This window comes from Leptosomus discolor, chromosome Z (genome assembly GCF_034619465.1).
Source record: "Leptosomus discolor isolate bLepDis1 chromosome Z, bLepDis1.hap2, whole genome shotgun sequence".
In the NCBI taxonomy this organism is placed as follows: domain Eukaryota; kingdom Metazoa; phylum Chordata; class Aves; order Leptosomiformes; family Leptosomidae; genus Leptosomus; species Leptosomus discolor.
The window spans coordinates 58,255,660-58,274,464 of NC_141419.1; the positions used below are offsets into that span (position 1 = coordinate 58,255,660).

The 18,805-nt window shown below is 37.9% G+C and overlaps 1 protein-coding gene across 3 annotated transcripts in view; it reads left to right on the forward strand.

Moving 5' to 3' along the window:
• The window catches only part of NFIB (nuclear factor I B), a 273,057-nt gene that overhangs the window by 611 nt on the left and 253,641 nt on the right, over positions 1 to 18,805 (forward strand). The window lies entirely within an intron of this gene.

Consider the following 18,805-nt stretch of genomic DNA (forward strand, 5'->3'; position numbering starts at 1 on the left):
GTATCATGTTGTGAGCAGCCTCCTAATCAGTATGCGATTGTCTCCCACGCTTCCCGTTAATTTGCAGTCCTCCTCCCTTCCAATGAATGCAGTAACTGGAGCAACTACTGATTAATATGCCGCTTGTCATAATTAAATTTAGTTAATGAGGATATGCATATTCAGTCCATTTTTTCTTTGTTTGGACGAGCACGGCTTTTTTGTTCATATTTATACAGCTGCAAATGGAAGCGGGGAGGTGGAAAAAAAAACCCTTACAGAGCTCAGGGAAGGGTGGACCCTGAGAGACAACTTTTTTCATGTTGCTGGGCAAAGGAGCCTAAAACTTTATTTAATCAAAACAGTGGGTCTGGGAGCAAGTGTTTTGGGAACGAAAAGCTTTTCTTCTCAGCAGAGCTACATGAAGTTTTCTACATATACTGATTTTGTTGCGTGGGGACCATGGTCTCTTCTATGCTATAGCCATGCTATGAGAGGGACCTTCTGCTGGCTAGCATTCCATTATGAATATTAATTTCATTCTTGGGTTGCTTTGTCTGGTCGTGTATTTTTACCCTTTTCATTCCTTCATCGATTGCCTTTTGCTTGTTTGTCTGGATAATTATTATGCTTACTGCATGGGCTGCTTTTTCACAATGAGTACAGTGCTGAGACAATAGGCACTTTATTCTTGGGCAATGGGTCTGGGGAGCACCAGTGGATAGCACATCCCAGTGTCTGGACAGAAGGCAGCTTTCCGATTATAACTGCCTTCCTACACTGCTTTGCAAGGACTTCATTATCTTTCCAAAGGTGGATGTTGATACGTGCCTTCAGTGAGGGTATCATACCTGAAGGGAGTATTTAATTTAAATTATGTTTGCTACTTGTGCTTGTTTCTGTACTTTTTGTATACAGGGAAGGAGACTTTTTTCTGTCTTTGCTACTTGTAGAACTACTGGGGTGTGAACATTCACGTAACTTTAAAAAGAACAGAGGAGGAAAGCAAATGATAAAAAGCTGTTTTGTGAGCCTACTTTTGTGCTGGGAGTTATACTGTGTAGTATTATGTTTAGATTCCTGTTAAAATTTTTTATCAGACTTCTTTATTGTAAGTGTGTACATTATTTAAAATAGCTGTTAAAGTGACTGACAGATGTTTAGACATTGGCATTATGAAATGTTTGCATAGCAGGTTTCCTTAATATCGTATGTACAAAGGCTTGGGTTTTTTAAGAAGCATGTCTTAAGTTTAATGAAAGTTTCTCTAAGGGTAGCTTTCAGTAAGCTGGTATTGCTTCCAAAGGGAGAAGAAAATCAATACTCTCACTCCATGCAGTATTTTATCTGGAATGGTAATCTGTAAAATACAGGTAATATAAATGTTCACTGTCAAGAGTGTGTATTTCATACCTACTTTAGAAAGGGAGTTTAAAAAAATGCTTGACTGTTAAGTATCAGTAAAAATCAAATGGCATTTTATCTGTGCGTCCTGTTATGCATTGTATTTCTGATTTATAAATTTGCAGTCGTAGAATCTAAGGTGAACCCATGTACAACTGAATTGTTTTCTCTCAAACAAGTCGCTTATGCTTCAATGCCATAGTATACAAAATATTAACACAGAGTTTATTGTGTAATTATTTATTGTAAAGTCCTATCAGGAATATGCACTATAAGTAACACCTTAAGACTTTTGAGTGAAAAAATAAGAAAAGCAGATTTTCTTTAGTTTTCTGCTTCTGCTTTTCCTGAATGATTGTAAATATTGAATTGCAAATGCCTTGTGGGGAACAGGAAATAGTGTATTAAGATGGTTACTCATAGTTATAAAAAAGTTCATTAACAAAGGCTGACAGGAATCATTACAAAACTTTGTGGGTTTTCATTCTAGATAAGCTATCAACTTTATAATTATTTGCAGCATGGGTGTTCAATATCAAATTTAGTTTGGATATTCCTAAAATAATGGCTTCTTTTAATATTTTTTTTTTTTGAAAAGTAATTACAGTGAAACTATTCTTTAGAAAACAGCATTATGTCTTTCTCTTTAAATTAAGTGGAATGAGTGTTCAGTAAGCAAAGTCTGTGTTATCCGCCTATGGTATTGCAGTACTACTCTATTGTTTCCTATCTTACTGTTTATTTCATTCAGATTCTTTCATTTAGCTACAATAATAACAAATTCATTTGATAGGGAAAACCCAAACAAACATAAATTGCGCACTCTCTCCATCTGTGTTCTCTTGAATATGGACATATTTACTAAAATGTGAGGGTGAAAGTTTTACTGAGAATACAATAAACAACCAAGTGCAAACAAAAGTAAACTTTTACTATATTAAATAACAGTATTATATAAAAATAAATAAAGTAAATAAATATATGGAGAATTGTTAACTGATTATCTCCATCTTTTAGATGGTTCTAATGTGACCAACTTAGTTGCGTGTTGTCTTACTGTCTTTGCATTTAACTTTGTGGTGAGGGAAAGAACACATCCAGTGAAGAGAGAGAGACTACATATCAAGTACTCTTCAGTACAGCTGGCAAATACTCTAGAACTTTTTAACTGAAAAATCTCTATTTATAAAGTAAGGAGGAATGATGATGAGGGTGATAGAGAGGATGATACCCATAGAAACACCAGGTGTTTTTTATTGTCTCTTCATTAATGGCAAAGGGCTAGTTTGGGATTACAGTCATATTGTGTTTTGTGATTGACTTTACAGATTTAAAAATTCATCACTGTACAACTTTAAAAATTCAAATCTAAGTAGCTATTTTCAAAACTTTGCAGCATTGTTATTAGGTTACCAGGTTTTTCTTGTGGGAAAGTTTTCCAAGTATTTACATCTCATGCACCTGTTGAAAGCTATTTTGTTAACTCTGTGCCAAAGTCTGAATGTACGCTTCTGGTTGTCCTATCGCTTGCATGCAGATCTGTATAAAAGTCCCTTGTTCCTAATCTCAAAACCCTATTTTTGTGCACATATGTACATGCATGTGCAGTAGAGATACAGAATGAAAAATAGTCTGTCTATTCAAATCTGTTGGAATAAAGTATTGAAATCACAGGTTTGTGTAAAGAACAATCCAGAGACAACTAGGAAGTTCCGATTTGTTGCAAATACTGCACATTTCCTTTTGCTTAATGGCTTGATTTTACGATCAAAAACATCGTAACAAAATCTTGGAACAAAGAGTTTGTCAATATAAAGTTTCTCACTTTTCTCCTTTTCTCTATATTTTTGCTTTCAGAAACAAATATTCTTAAAAAGAGAGATTTCAATAGTATTAAAGCTGTATTAACAGGACATCTAATCCCAAATGGAGTAAAAATTATAGCAATTTAGATGCTACATCTCAGCGTTAAAAGAATTATTCCAGTCCTAAATTTATTAGTAAATCCAGGTTTTAATGTACTTCTTGGTTTAACACAAATGTTAATCACATTCCAGGGGAGTTGCAGTATGTCAATATTTTGCAGCAGCACATCTGTGCAGTTTTCTAATTTGAATTAAAATGGTATTCATAACACAACTCCATCAGTTGTTCAGATGTACAGCTTGTTAATGAATCCTTTGTTCTCAATAATGACTTTTAATTAAATGATTTAGAAACAAATGTCAGTATAACTGTGGACATATTGAACATGCTGTGCTTATTCATGGACCCAGAACACAATACCTTAATTCTGTAAATTTCAGGGGGAGGAGTGGGTAAAAGGAAGGGTTAGCTCAAGGTTATATTTGTAAGCTGTTACTCAGTTTTCCTTATTTACACAAGATGCAAACAGTGTACATAACATACTACAAGGTCCTTTAGTAACTATTTAATGGTTATTCTGAATGATTAGCTACTATGTACACTTAGTATGTCTCAGAATTAGATTGTTTAAAATCAGAAAGATCTATCTGGAGAACTGTAAAACTTAAATGCACATTCGTTTCTAATTTTTTTTTTTTTTTTTTTTTTTTTTTTTTACTTCAGAACAGGGGAATTATCTTCCTTCATCAAGGAAAAACCTAGAAGTAGCAGGGAATTTAAATGCTAACAGTATACACTAGTGTAGAATGAAGGTGCTTTTTTCATGTTTAAGACTTCTTCATTGCTGATTTTTCAAAAATATGTCCTTTTAACCAATAAAAAGATATTTGTGCTTTTTCACAAGCACATATTTTTCTAATCCCTTTGTGTCTTTTCCCCTCAGTCCATTGCGTGTTAGCTGTGTATTTCTAGGTTTGCTACTGTGAGGTGTTCAGCAGTTGCAGCACCTTCTGAGGGAAAAAAACTTTTGTTTACTTGTTCTTCGTATTGCATCCAGCAAGAGATCCACACTGGGAGTCTGACAATGCCTCTTTTTGTCTTCTCGTTCTGCCACTGTTAACAGTTTTCTTATGAAGAAAGCTGCATATCAACATTATCATAAACATGTATTTGTGTGCATGTGTGCATGTGACTGCATGTCTAAATATGTGTGCACTGTGTTGGCTTAAGGCATGACCCAAAGTTCACTGAAATCAGGGAAAAGTGACTATTTAATTCTAAAGCATGCTTCTACAACATGTAAAATGCAGTTATACTTTATATGATGTGTCTGTAATTTATACAGCTGTGGTATTCAAGCTGTAATTTTAACACTGGTGTTTCATGTACCTGTTCAATAACAGTTTTCCTTTGTAACTTATCTGAACATGTGCTCTGATTGAGGAAATACATGTACCACACAAGCTATGGCACCTTGCTGTAGCCAGATCTTCTCTAAGACCTATAGAAATTATGCAACTCATAATAAAGTTGCTTTTTCTATTCTGAAGTTATCAGTCTGTTCTTTCAATTCCCTGTTTTTTCCAGATACCTGTTTTCTTTTCTCCAGATTTTTTTTTTATTATTATTATGCAAAAAAGGGTCATTTTCTAGCTGGACTTTATGGTAATCAGTCTCTGATGTTATCTGATGATTGTTCAGTGGGAATTCTGAAGAAATAAAGCTGAGTTTTCTGTGTTCTGATACTGATATATTGAAAATGCTGTCAAAACTGGAAACTCTTTAAGATATATTTTCGGGCTGCTAGTGTAAGACATTAGATTTACAATCTTGAAGAAAGCACCATCAGTAAAAAAATGGAGGACCTAAAATAAAGACAGATGGGTGAAGGTTTCTCCAATTTCTTTTTACAATTTTAATTAGACATAGAAGCTACTAGTGAAAAAAGGTGAGAAAGTCACTCTCAGTACTTGCTAGAAATAAGAGGTGGTTAGGTATTAGCTACAATTGACATAATGTGTCTCAGATTATAGCATCACGACAAAGGCAGTTTAAAGAAGTAAAAACTGCATTGAGAACAAATGACATCAGGTCTTTCAAACCTGTAAACCAAATATGATTAGGAAGTAACTTTTGTCTTCTTTATCAACTGCTACTAACAACTTTACCACTCTGTGCAATTATACAGTGATACCATTACATGTCTTAAAAAATTTACTGCAGGTGTTCAGAATTCTACACAAAATCTCACAAACAAGTATTTTAACAGGTCTTGTACCTTGCAATGTCAGGAAAATGTTTGAATTCTGTCCTTGGACTAGCATGCATATGCAATTATAAGATCTATTTTGTTAAGCAGAGGTTCAATGTCAAATGTCAAATCTCAAATTGTCACTGTGATATGTCAGTTTCTCAAAGATATTAAATATTGATGGGAGGGATTTTCTGTGTAGCATCTTTTTAAATGATGATTCGCTTCTCAGGGAATCTCAAAGAATATTACCCTCCAGTGGAAGTGAACTGAATTCTTTGTGAGTCAAGGAAAGACTGTGCACAGAGAGGTTAGACTAGATGTAAATTTTCCCAACATGCAAGAAAATGTGACATAAGGGTTTTGGTTTCTTCCATGTAACAAAGACTGTTGATTTCTTACATGTAATGAATTTGATCCAATAAATTAATGTGGTTTTTCATTTAGGGCAAGCAATCTGTAAAAGAGAGCTGTTACCAAAACCTATTGGTCTTGAGAATTGTGGATACAATATAGCAGATATGCTCCCCTTAAAAACGAATAGGAGATCAAACTGAATGCTTTAATACTGGGCTTTTAAACTAAACCAGTTTAATATTTGAAATGCTTCCTCTTCATATTGTGGCACTGCCAAGTTGTCCTATTTAACCAGTCATATTCCATTTGCCCTGGCAGACTCGTGTTTGTTCTATCTATCTTTTTTTTTGGTTTTGAAGAGCTCTTCTTTTATAACACCTTTAAAATTACCTGTTAACCACAAAAGGATATTCTACAAGAGTTTCTCTGGAAATAACTAACTATGCTGATTCCATGTAAGTAGGCATCACTGTGCTACCTCAAAGTAAAAGTTAATGTAGTTTCAGAAAACACTGAGATTTATTGCACCACTCTGGAAAGCTGATGAGGTTTTTATTTGTCACGACATCTCTGTAGTTATGCTGGTGTTTTTTAAAAAGAGCTTTCTGTCTCAGCTTCCCAGCCACAATATTGTTCCTGAACATGTGTTTGTGAATCAAGGATTTCTCGGTTGCATATTTGAGGATACTGGGGGAGATGGTGGTGGTGTTTGTTTGTTTCTTTCTCTGCTACCCGCAGTAATGGTGTGGGTTCTTATTTTGTCAGCCATTGCTCTCAGAGAACAGTCTTATCTCTGGCTTTAACAGCAGTTTACAGCCCTGTCACACCAAGAAAACAGAGTACAGCCTACGTAAGTATGCATAAATATATTGTGAAGTTATTTAGCCCGCCAATCAAATTTATCTTTGAGTGCATTTTCATGGGCCCAGCATTAGAAGAAGGTATTAAATGGATCTGAGCTGAAGGCTGACATCTATCTGCCCAGCACCCGTGGCAGATGCAGCAGCAGCAGCACTGGCTTCTCCTTACACATGTGCTTGAACTCCAGCTTTACAGGGGTATAGCGCATTCCTAAAGCCCATGAATTTTCTGTCCTTGGTACTGATAATTAGCAAGTGAGGACTCATGAGGCAGAATCTGAATTCAGCCATTTTCTTAATTTAAATTATTATTAAAGTCTTAAGTAGCCATTTCAGTTGATTCTTACCAGTAGCACCATGATGCCAGTGTGCTTTTCACTTTAATCCTGTCAGTGATGAGTCTGACTCCGATTTCATGTTGTGACTTGTTATAAAAATCTGTTCTTTTCAACCAAATTAGTAATGAACTTTGAAATTATACCAGAAGGGAAAACATTATGAGTTTCATCTAAGGCTGAGACCACCTTAGATAAGGAGTATTTGTTAGAGAGAAGGGAGAAGTAGTCCTTTTATTCTTGCTCAGGTAAATTACATTACAGTTAACACTGCTGCCCAGATAATTGGTGCAAAAACCTAACATAGGAACAATGTGAATTTGTTAATAGCAACGACACATCAGCCCTGAATTACTAAAAAACTCTTACCCAAAGTTAATGCAGCACAGTGATCTTCAGACCACTTCATCTCGATGTGTTTTCCATTGTGCTACTAGGATTATCTCAAGATATCTCACTGACAAGTGACAAAGGATATAATTGTAGTGTTTCACAAATCAATAAGCAAATTGATGTATCCTTAACTGACAGAATGTCTACACTGGGTAGCGTATAACCATTCAGATTTTCAGTCCATCTAATGGCCTTATCGATGTGTCTTACTACAGCAGAAATAAACTCTGAAACATCTTATTTTTTCTTGGAGTGAGTAATTTCATTTACATGGTATAATGTCTGGTATTTTTAATACAGTATTTGTAAATCTCTGTATCTCAAATGATACCAGTGTGTAATTAGAAGTTTCCTGGTATCTAATGTGATTGTCCCCTCCTTGACTAATTTCAGTGACTATATTAATTTTCTGTATATATTGTCAACAGCAAAAAGAAGTCCATACAGAAGCACCAAATGTGACAAGCATGGAGGGGAAAACACTCATCTGTATTAGCTCTTAGGCAACTTCCCAAGTAGAAGGCCTGATTTCACCTTACTCCAATATAAACACCCGCATTTAATAAGACCCCATGAAGACAGAACTGCAGCTCACCTGTTTCAGAAAAAGGTACCCTAATAAATATTTTTCCAAAGCATTTTGGAAGTCACTCAGACTTATCCTTAAACTCTCAAATGAGTTTTTAACATGATAGCCTTAGCAACATTTGTTGTAGACTTCATATGCAGATATTTTTAGATTTGTTTCCTTTTGTCAACATATAAAATCAGATTTAGAGTGATCTTCTGCAGTAAGAAACTTGGAAAGAGTACAGAAGAAAATCTGGAATATGCGTTCTTGGCTATAAATACAAAAGTTATCTGCCAGTTAATTTTTTTTTTTTTTTTTTTTTTTGCTTCTTATGTTTAATTAAAACTATTTAAACTGACTAGTTGAAGGATGTGAAATGGAGATTGTGTCAGGGAGAATATTCAGGTAGGGTTTCTCAATAAATTCCACAACCGTGGCAGTGCCCTTCGATGCACATTTGTGTACATCTCATACTCTGGATAGGCCAAAAGGTAGTTGTAATATTAGCACGGAGTTTGACACAAGGGAAGAAATCGTCCTGAATTATTTTGCTGCTCCTTGGTGTTGTCGTTCAAGACACGAATGGTGATTTACCACCCTTTACTGTCCTGCACTCTACAGATTGATCCACAATTAACTCGTTACTTGTATCTTGTAATCAGGAGGTCTCGATACACAATGATGAATGTATCAGAGCCTTTCTTTTCCTATCAGCGTCCTACATTTTTGCCAACAATAATGAGCTGTCACAGTGTGAGTTCTGGAGACGAGATTAGTGCACGGAAGAATGAGTAAACCTGTACACTAGGAGCATAATTAAATCAAGCAGAACATAATAACAAGCACGTTACAGCAGTTTGACATGAAACAGGGACAAACTTGAACAGGCTGCTAAATTGCGTATGTACACAAAAACTGTGCTTCACTGTTACACTTTAGAGATTGGCAGCCTTGGTGGTACTGTGTTCATTATCGCCTAACTTTGCATAGCTCAGTTTCTCTGCGTGCGCTGTTAACACAGACTATGAAGGATAAGCCTGATGCTCTGTTTTCCACACTTGATGCTTTTTGGTGGCACACTGTTTATATCAGAGCAGTGGTGGGAGTTGCAACAGCATGGTTTTGGAAATTGGTTTGAAGTGTAACGGCAAGCAGGTATGGCTCTCAGGTATGTAATCTGCTTCTGCAGGAGGAGAGGAGAAGCTGCGTGACCAATACCTCTCTAAACAGACCACTCAGGTTTCTCTTGCATTCCAGGCAGCAGTGGAAGAGAGAAATTCGAGGTTAGCAGTGAGCCTCAGAGTGGTGATTGCTTTGTAATGGAAAAAATTCAGTTATGTGAAATATTAGACCCGTCTCTCTGCCTTAGCTCTCTTCAATCTATTTAGGGATAGTCAGGAAAAAAAATGAAACTTCTCAACAGATGCTGCCTGGCTGCCTGGGTACAGAGAGGAAAACCATAATTTGTCTGTAATCCCTAATGCAAACAGTTGTTCATTAAGAAACAAAACTAATGTAATCTTGATGATTTGCTTGGATTTCTACTCTATCATGGTGTTTTGTACAGCTGGCAGGCTAATGTAATTTTACTTAGGAACCCAAAGCAATCTGGTACTCAGACAACACCATGTAGATTTAGGTAAATTTGGGGCTCAGATTAGCATAATACTAACTAATCATGAATATCATTTGCATTAATTAGAGTATTGGGGAAAGATTGGTTTTAAATGGAAGAAAATTGAAAGAAAGATTAAGGGCAAGGGCTTACAAACCTAGTTTTGCTTTATGCAAGAATATAACAGATGATTTCTGCTATAATGCCTAATATTTTAATGTGTAAGTATTAATTAGAGTATCAGCGAAAGATTGTTTCTAATTGGAAGAAAACTGAAAAAGAGATTAAGGGCAGAGTTTATGAATCTGCTTTTTCTTGATGCCAGTATGTAGCAGATGATTTCTCCTATAATGCCAAAGAGCTTAATCTGTAAAAGATAGGGTGACTAATACACTACACAGTAGAGACACTACAAGGATTTTTTTCCAAATTAGGTTTATTTCATGCTAAAAGATAACTAGATGTTGTGTGCATATGTCCATGATATTGCTAACAAAATGAAACTAGTTAGGTAGAAAAAATTACCTTTGAAGGTATATGCTGTGCCCTAAAATGTGATTGATCCTCAGTGTTTTAGCATTTGATGTAGATGATTTCTTAATAATTACAGTATTTCTAGGTTATCTGAGTGATTTCTTTAAAAAAAAAAAAGAAGGTTGAATATCTACTCTTTAGTCTGTGTAATAAATACAATCATCTAAGGTGCTCTCTGTTTTAAAGCTGTGATCCAGATATGCCACACCTCACTTCCTCCCATCGCTCTGGTCACTCAAGGCTTTGGGAGCAGATTTTATGACTATTTTAAACGTCAGATTAGGAAAACATTTACCAGGTATGCCTTAGCCTACAAATATTTTCAAGACTTCCCTGTATGCTAATTATTACTGTAGTAAATATTACTGTGGTACACAATTTCTTCAGTAGCACCAAAGGCTTCTTGGTTAGATAGTGCAATTTCAAACTAACCCCTTGTTAGTCACTGAAATTAAAGTAAAACTGATTTTACTGCTTGTAGTAGCAGGTCTAATTTGGAAAAGTGTAGGGATATTATATAGTGGGGTGGTGTTTCATGTATCCCTTACACACATTGCCTGTTCTTATAGGACCAATAATTATGACATCTATTCATTTGGAGACATAACCAAAAGTTTAAATCAATCTTGCCTCTGGAACTTCTGTTTCATTTGAGTCCTTATATGTCATCAGGCATTGAAAAACTTTTATCAATGCATTATCACACTTCTCTCTCCTAGGGGAAAAAGCATTTGCATACACACTACGTGTGTAAAGAGGCAAAAGACATTGTGTTGTGGAGGTAGGACGGAAATCGTTCTGGTCTTTCTCAAAGCAATCTGTGAGGCTTTTCAGCGGTTTTATAGCAGGGGCTGAAAAGACTTCGTGTTTTGTCAGTGATTTGAACTTCTGCATAGCTGTGTTCTGTGAGATAAAAATGCGAGGTCAACCACAGCAGCCCAACAGCCTGAGAGATCTTTCAGCCTTCTTAGGTGTTGGGCCACGGGATAGCATCGAAGCAGAACATACTTCGGTGTGATGTGACTACTTTATTAAAAGCAGTGAAATGAGGTTAGTAAGGACTCGTGTTGCTGATAAAGTGTTCAGGCTACAATCTGAAAACATTTTCATTTTCTTCAAGGCTGCTGCTTCTCAAGCTTGAATAGCATGCACTGCTGTAGGTTAATTTTGCCTTCCAAGCAATGCCTCATGAGAAATCCACATATCAGCCTACCTAATCAATTGTGGATGTGTTTGTAAGTATTGCAGACTTCTCAGACATTTAGTGGATATAGACCTTTTTTCTTTTTTTTTTTTTTTTTACAGAAAGCCTATCTTGCTCTTGCTAGCATTTAACTTTAAATGAATCTTCATTTGCATGATGATGTACCATATTAGAGAAATTGGATGATGTCTGGTGAAATTCAATACATAAATAGTTCCCAAAAGCATAACTGAATAAAGAAACGATAGCTACATTTAATAATGTCATGTAGTGGTAGGGCTTGTATTTGACAATGTCCCTCTTCCTGAAGCCAGCCCAAACATACTGATTTTCAAAGTACTTCAGTGATGAGCGTAAATATTCAAGGAAATATACTTTTCAAGAGGAAGAAGGCTAAAAGAGACTTATTTAAGGGCGGGAATGCTTGAGTGCGTCTCCTAAGACCTTTGACCGAAAAGGGAAAATACAATGCTGTCATCAGAGAAAACAGGACAGGAATCCAGAGTTTTAAGTACATCTATAGAATATTACTCTGTCAGTATAGCAATATCCACAATATGCATGGCAACGTAGTGTAAAAGGCTTTAAACATAACCAAGCTGGTTTTGAATAAGCAGCAGGTTAATTTATCATGTGATGAGCTCTATTTCTTGTACTAATGTTTCTTGGAGTAGCTTATATGGCGCGGATCCCTCTGCCCAGTGTGGCAGTGTGTGGTATAGATGCACTTCATGGCTGAACCACAAGAACATGCCCTCTAGCCAAGAAATCTGGGCACTGCTGCTGAATCTAAGTTCACTAGCAGTCCTACTTTGTGCTGAATCCTCCTGCCAGGCAGGAAAAATGTCATAAAACATCTTTCCTTATCCACTAATAAATGCACATAGAATAGCAATTATGAAAAACTCCCCACCTAACAATAACAACAACAACAACAGTATATACAAAGCAGCTGAGGAAGGAAAGGCACAGGAGCTCTCAGTTTCTCAAGTAGCCCCAAAAAAACAAGATAGGAAATTTGACTTAAACAAAATTTAAGCCACACACTAAGAAGCTCTGGACCCCTTATGCCAGCCCTTACACTGAATAGAAAGGTCATTTGTTCTAAAAAAAGGAAAGCTCCAAAAGCACTCCAAAGTGGTGCTCTTATCAGACCTATATCCCCATCTTTGTGTTTGGCTGTGCTCAGTAGACAGGAGACCAGCACTGGAAAATATAGTAGTTAAAAATCGTGAAATGCTTACTTTACAGACAGTATTGGTATATAGATTTTGCAAGTATTTTTACATGGGTTGTGGACTGTAAATTAGTAAATAAATCCTATCTAAACTTCCCAAGATTCAAGTGCCTTCTACTTCACATCAGTGAAAAATCAATGTCTTTCCATTTTTGTTTATTTACTCCTTAGATCTGGAATGAGGGAGGGGGAAAGAGCAGAGAGACAGAGAGAAGATAGCTCACAGATGTGCGGACAGTAACTTCTACGTCAGGATCATAGCCAGGAAAACATATGACAAAGACTGAATTCCCTGCTCTGACGGTTCCCATACCTGAAATAGATAAACAGTAAGCAAATTCAGTATTATGTTTTTCTGCACATGTGCAAGAATTTTAAGTCAGATCAGAGACTTACTCCAGGTTGTTTACCAGCTGGAACAAAAAATGAAATGTAGGAGATACATTCCATTTCACCTTTCATCTAGGTGAAGGAGAGCAAAGCCTGGAAATTGGGTTTCCCACACTGATGATGTACTCTAGCCATCAAGCTGCTGCTGCTGTTTTTCTTCCCCACAACCTTCCCCCCCTTTTCACATTTCATGAAAAATTACATTCTGCCTGTATTTCTGGTTAAATTTTTATTTAAGCTGTTAATTCTCTTCTGAAAGTTTTGATTTTGGTTAATTGGCCTTTTTTGAGATAAATACTGCTTCAGCAAGAATTCCCAAACAGCTCAAATCCATGCTTGGATGAGAAGGGTCTCAAGTCTTTCATCATGGAGTTGATGTTTAGATTAAAAGTATTTACAGTATTAAATTGAGCGGAGTTCTCACCTTTAAAAATGCCTCAGCTGGTCACGGTCAGATCTGAAAATATTTGTGAATGCGTAGCACATTTTTTAAGAAATGGAAATCTTCCTATCCTTAGTGTCTAAGCATAGTGGATTCAAAGCACTAAGAGATGTGGTCAGACAACCACAAGCAATTTTTTAAAAGCATTTTAGAAAGTTATAGCTCCTCACCTGGAAGTTTTATTCTCAGCTTTGATGAGGTAGTGATTTTGATGGGTGTGCTCTTTTTGGCAATGCTGTACATTTTGATGCTTTACTCCAAGTCACTGTTGGATTGGAACTGGAGTTAATGTATAATAATACACAGTGTTTTGAACTAGAACTTAGTTCCCTGCACTTAATACACAGAATCATGGAGTCATAGAATCACTAGGTTGGAAGAGACATTAGTGAGTTCAGTCCTCTTTTGAATGGTAATGGGCTTGGCTCTCTCCAAATGTAAGTTTAATATAACAACGGCTTGAAACAAATAATAAATCTTATTTGAAACATCTGAGGTAAAAGAACATATTGAGAAAAGGATAATATTTATGACTTTACTTTCCAGGAGCTCTCAGGCTTGCTCGTTTTATTCTTGAGTCCCTCCCACTTGGAAGGACTATAAGACTGTTGTCAGAGGATGTAGGGAGGCAACTAGGAAAGCTAAGACCTCCTTGGGGTTAAGCCTTGCAGGGGAGGTCAAGGACAGCAGAAAGGGCTTCTTCAAATACATCGCAGACTAAACTAACACTAGAGGCAATGTAGGCCCACTGTTGAATGAGGTGGGTGCCCTGGTGACAGAGGATACACAGAAGGCGGAGTTACTGAATGCCGCCTTTGCCTCTGTCTGTACTGCTGGAGACTGTCCTCAGGAGCCCCAGACCCCTGAGGCCCCAGAGGAAGTCGGGATAAAGGAGGAGTTTGACTTGGTTGATGAGGACTGGGTTAGGGATCAGTTAAGCAATCTGGACATACACAAATCCATGGGCCCTGATGGGATGCACCCACGGGTGCTGAGGGAGCTGGCGGGAGTCATTGCTAGATCACTCTCCATCATCTTTGGTAAGACATGGGGAACAGGAGAGGTGCTTGAGGACTGGAGAAAGCAAATGTCACTCTAGTCTTCAAAAAGGGCAAGAAGGACCCGACTAACTACAAACTGGTCAGCCTCACCTCCATCCCTGGAAAAGTGATGGAACAACTTATCCTTCGTGCTGTCTCTAGGCATGTCAAGGATAAGAGGATCATTAGGAGCAGTCAACATGGCTTCACCAAGGGCAAGTCATGTTTGACCAACCTGATAGCCTTTTATGAAGATGGGGGATAGATGACAGTAGTACGGTGGATGTGGTTTATCTTGATTTCAGTAAAGCATTCGACACCGTCTCCCACAGCTTCCTCACAGCTAATCTGAGGAAGGGTGGTCTGGATGATCGGGTAGTGAGGTGGACTGTGAATTGGTTGAAGGAAAGTCAGAGAGTTGTGGTCAATGGGAAAGAGTCAAGTTGGAGGCCTGTATCTAGTGGAGTCCCTCAGGGGTTGGTACTGGGACCAGTACTATTCAATATATTCATCAATGACTTGGACGAGGGAACAGAGTGCACTGTCAGCAAGTTTGCTGATGACACAAACTGGGAGGAGTGGCTGACACACCAGAAGGCTTGCTACCATTCAGAGAGAGCTAGTGAGGCTGGAGTGCTGGGCAGGGAGAAATTTAATGAAATACAACAAGGGCAAGTGTAGAGTCTTGCATCTGGGAAAGAACAACCCCATGCACCAGTACAGGTTGGGGACTGAGCTGTTAGAGAGTAGTGTAGGGGAAAGGGATGTGGGGGTCCCAGTGGACAGCAGGGTGACCATGAGCCAGCAATGTGCCCTCGTGGCCAAGAAGGCCAATGGCACCCTGGGGTGGATTAGAAGGGGGGCGGTTAGTAGGTAGAGAGAGGTTCTCCTCCCCCTCTACTCTGCCCTGGTGAGACCACATCTGGCATGGTGTGTCCTGTTCTGGGCCCCTCAGTGCAAGAAGGACAGGGAACTGGTTGAAAGAGTCTAGCACAGAGCCACAAAGGTGATTCAAGGGGTGGAACATCTCCCTTCTGATGAAAGGCTGAGGGAGCTGGGTCTCTTTAGCTTGGAGAAGAGGAGACTGAGGGGTGACCTCATCAATGTTTATAAATACGTAAAGGGTGAGTGTCAGGAGGATGGAGCCGAGCTCTTCTCGGTGATGTCCAATGACAGGACAAGGGGCAACAGGTGCAAGCTGGAGCACAGGAGGTTCCACATTAACATAAGGAAAAACTTTTTCACTGTAAGGGTGACAGAGCCCTGGAACAGGCTGCCCAGGGAGGCTGTGGAGTCTCCTTCTCTGGAGACATTCAAAACCTGCCTGGGCGCCTTCCTGTGTGATCTCCTCTAGGTGGTCCTGCTCTGGCAGGGGGGTTGGACTAGATGATCTTTGGAGGTCCCTTCCAACCCCTAACATTCTGTAATTCTGTGATTCTGAGATGTAATTGGCCATAATCCATGCATATAAATCAACATGCCAGGTGAATCCCATGGTGATAGTCGGATAATAGCAAGCACCACAGCTCCTACAACTTCACCTGATGATTTTTCTTGGAGACAGGCCAGACCAAAGCTGTGCAAAAGCGTTGCTTTGACTCATTCACAGCAACGCTCCCTGTGCATTCCTTTGGTGGAAATTTATCTGGTGGAAAGAGGTTTCTATGGTGTAGACATCCACATCTGAGTAAGTGGCCATGGGCTCCCTGTATAGCTAATAGCTACTTGATCAGTGGAGTTTAGGGAGGGAATTCTCTCTTCAGCAACCATTTGAAGCAGGCAAGCTGAATAGGTTTTGTCTCACATGCAGTTTAACTGGTTAAGGAGTTGTCCTTTTGCTCTGGTGATCTACCATAATTTATGTGTAATTTCATCTAATTTTTGTTGGTTATCTGGAAAGCAGTTGCTTGGTAACTCTGGTAAAATTTCCTCAGAAATCTCTGAATCTCTTTAGATTAATGTAATTTTTCTCCTGGCTATTATATTCTTAAGAAATCAACTTACTGAGACGTCTGCTGAGTTTGGGCACTGCACTGAGGAACGTTTTTATAGAAAGTAAATGATTTTGTCTTTAGGAATGTCTGGGCAAGGGAAGAAGGTAGTCTCTGTCTGCATTACTTTTATTAAAGATTAATGAATAGCCATATTTCTACGTACCTGTAAATCTAAATGATGCTTTTTTAGTCATGTCCAATGTCTGACTGCAGCTGTTCCACTGCCTAACTGTGTTGTACATTCTTACAATGTTCCATGTTGTACAGAGTTGAGGCATATGTGAGAAAGACTACTTTAAAACTGTATTAGTGCATTACACAACAGACTTCAGTAATTCAGTTTTGCAGGAAACTTGAGACCTTAATACAACACTCTGAACTGCCTACAAGCCCGTTTGCCCTTCCCACCAAAAAGGAAGTGAAAGACTTCCTGTAGGGAAGACTATTTTTCCGGAGTACTTCAGGAACTTACATCTCTAATTAATCTGAAACTTGAACTAACAACCAGGTGAGTAGCAGCATATATTTCAAAGGCAAAGGCAGTTTGCTCTCCATTTCCAGCTCATGCATAGGCCATCAAGGGTAATGAAAAATAAGAGGTTTTCCCTAATATGACAAAATTACCATTAAGTGTTTAGAATATAAATAGAAAGATATTATTTCACAAACCTTTTTTTTTTTTTCAAATGGTATTTAATGTTACAGAGCTTCTTATTCTTTTGTCTGAATCTTATGTGACACAACAGGTCCCTTGGAGGTGAGATGCACTGAAATAAAAAAAGGTTTGTATTGAGTGCAGTTGTAGAAGCAGAGCTTCACCGGCCAAGACACAGTAAGAGAAAATTGGGATTTAACGTCCTCTCAGAAGATTCTATACTACTCAGAGGTCAGGGAAGGGCATACAAGGCCAATTTAAATCACAGATTTAGAGAATAAAGATTAACAAAAAGGAACAAATATGCTGAAGATTTTTTATGGATAGCCAAACAATGAAGAACAGGTGGAGAATAATCACACAGAGCCCCAAATAAAGCAAAACAAGACCTAATGTGCAGTAAGTTTTGTCAAGAGGACATCCTGAACATTTTCAAAGGTTTTTTCTGTTTTGTTATGGCTGGAGGAAACTGCCAGGACATAGGCTCTGTGTCTCAAATTCTTTGAAATGTCTTAAATGGAAGAGTAACTAAATTCACATTAAACACAAAATCCTGCAGGCATCTCAACAGCAAAATTTCTGAAGGCGACTGTTGAAGTGAGCAATCTCTCTGGAAAACGGGAGGCTAGCATGTGAGAAATTATTTCTGTAACATTAGAGACACTGACCAGCCCAACATGAGTCTTGTGAGCTTTGACTTCTTTCAGCAAATTATGACGAACCATTTCCAGTCCAAACTTGTGGCTTTTCAATACAGGAGATGTCGAATAAGTGACAAAGGAATTTGAACCGAAAATGGTAGGCTGAAGAAGCTCTGTACCATCTGGTAGTTATTAGATACCTAGGTTTGAGACCTAGATTTGCTGGTGATGTTGCCTGTTTAGGCAAGACTATAGCCATAAAATTTCAAGAAGAGCTGGCTTCCTACTATATAGTAGTGTAGCGACTTTAAGTTAAATAAATACTTCCAGGTGCTGCCTGGAAACACACATATTTGTATGGTTTTCAAAGGCATTGTAACAGCCATCTGTGCTACCTCATAGGGGAAAGTCAGATAGTGCCTTACCATCCTACACAGCCTTTTCCTGAAAGTTAAATGTGTTATTATCTGTGTAAGTAGTAAATGGTATAATAATAATGATTGCTTAAGAGCTGAAAATCTAATTAAAATGTAATACTAATTTGATTTGCTCCATGATCTCAAATGTCTATTCCAACCTAATGATTCTATGATTGTTGGCCTGAACTCTTCTGCCTTTTGACATAGTCATACAATATCCCCTCACTTCTGAGGACAATTGTTTGTGCCTCTCCCAGGGCATAAACTGTCTTCAAGTATTTATTTGAAAAAAATGAGATGAAAACATGGCCAGCATGTTCTGCTATTGCTTGAGATGACCTCCCAGTTCTGCAGTGACAAAAGCTAGCATGATACACATTTGTTATAAAACTGATTTTTTAAAAACATGATAAAATTATTTGGCTGACCTTCGTTACCATTTACTGAAACTGGGTCTAGCAAAAATAAAATTCCTAGTCCACCAAGTTACTAATCATAATAACGAAGTTTCATCCCTGCTTTAAAAACTTGGTAAGGAAGCCTATTTACTTATTTGTGCTTAGAAATAAGATTAGAAGCTCTCCTTCTTCTGACTACTTATAAAGGATCTTGGTGAGG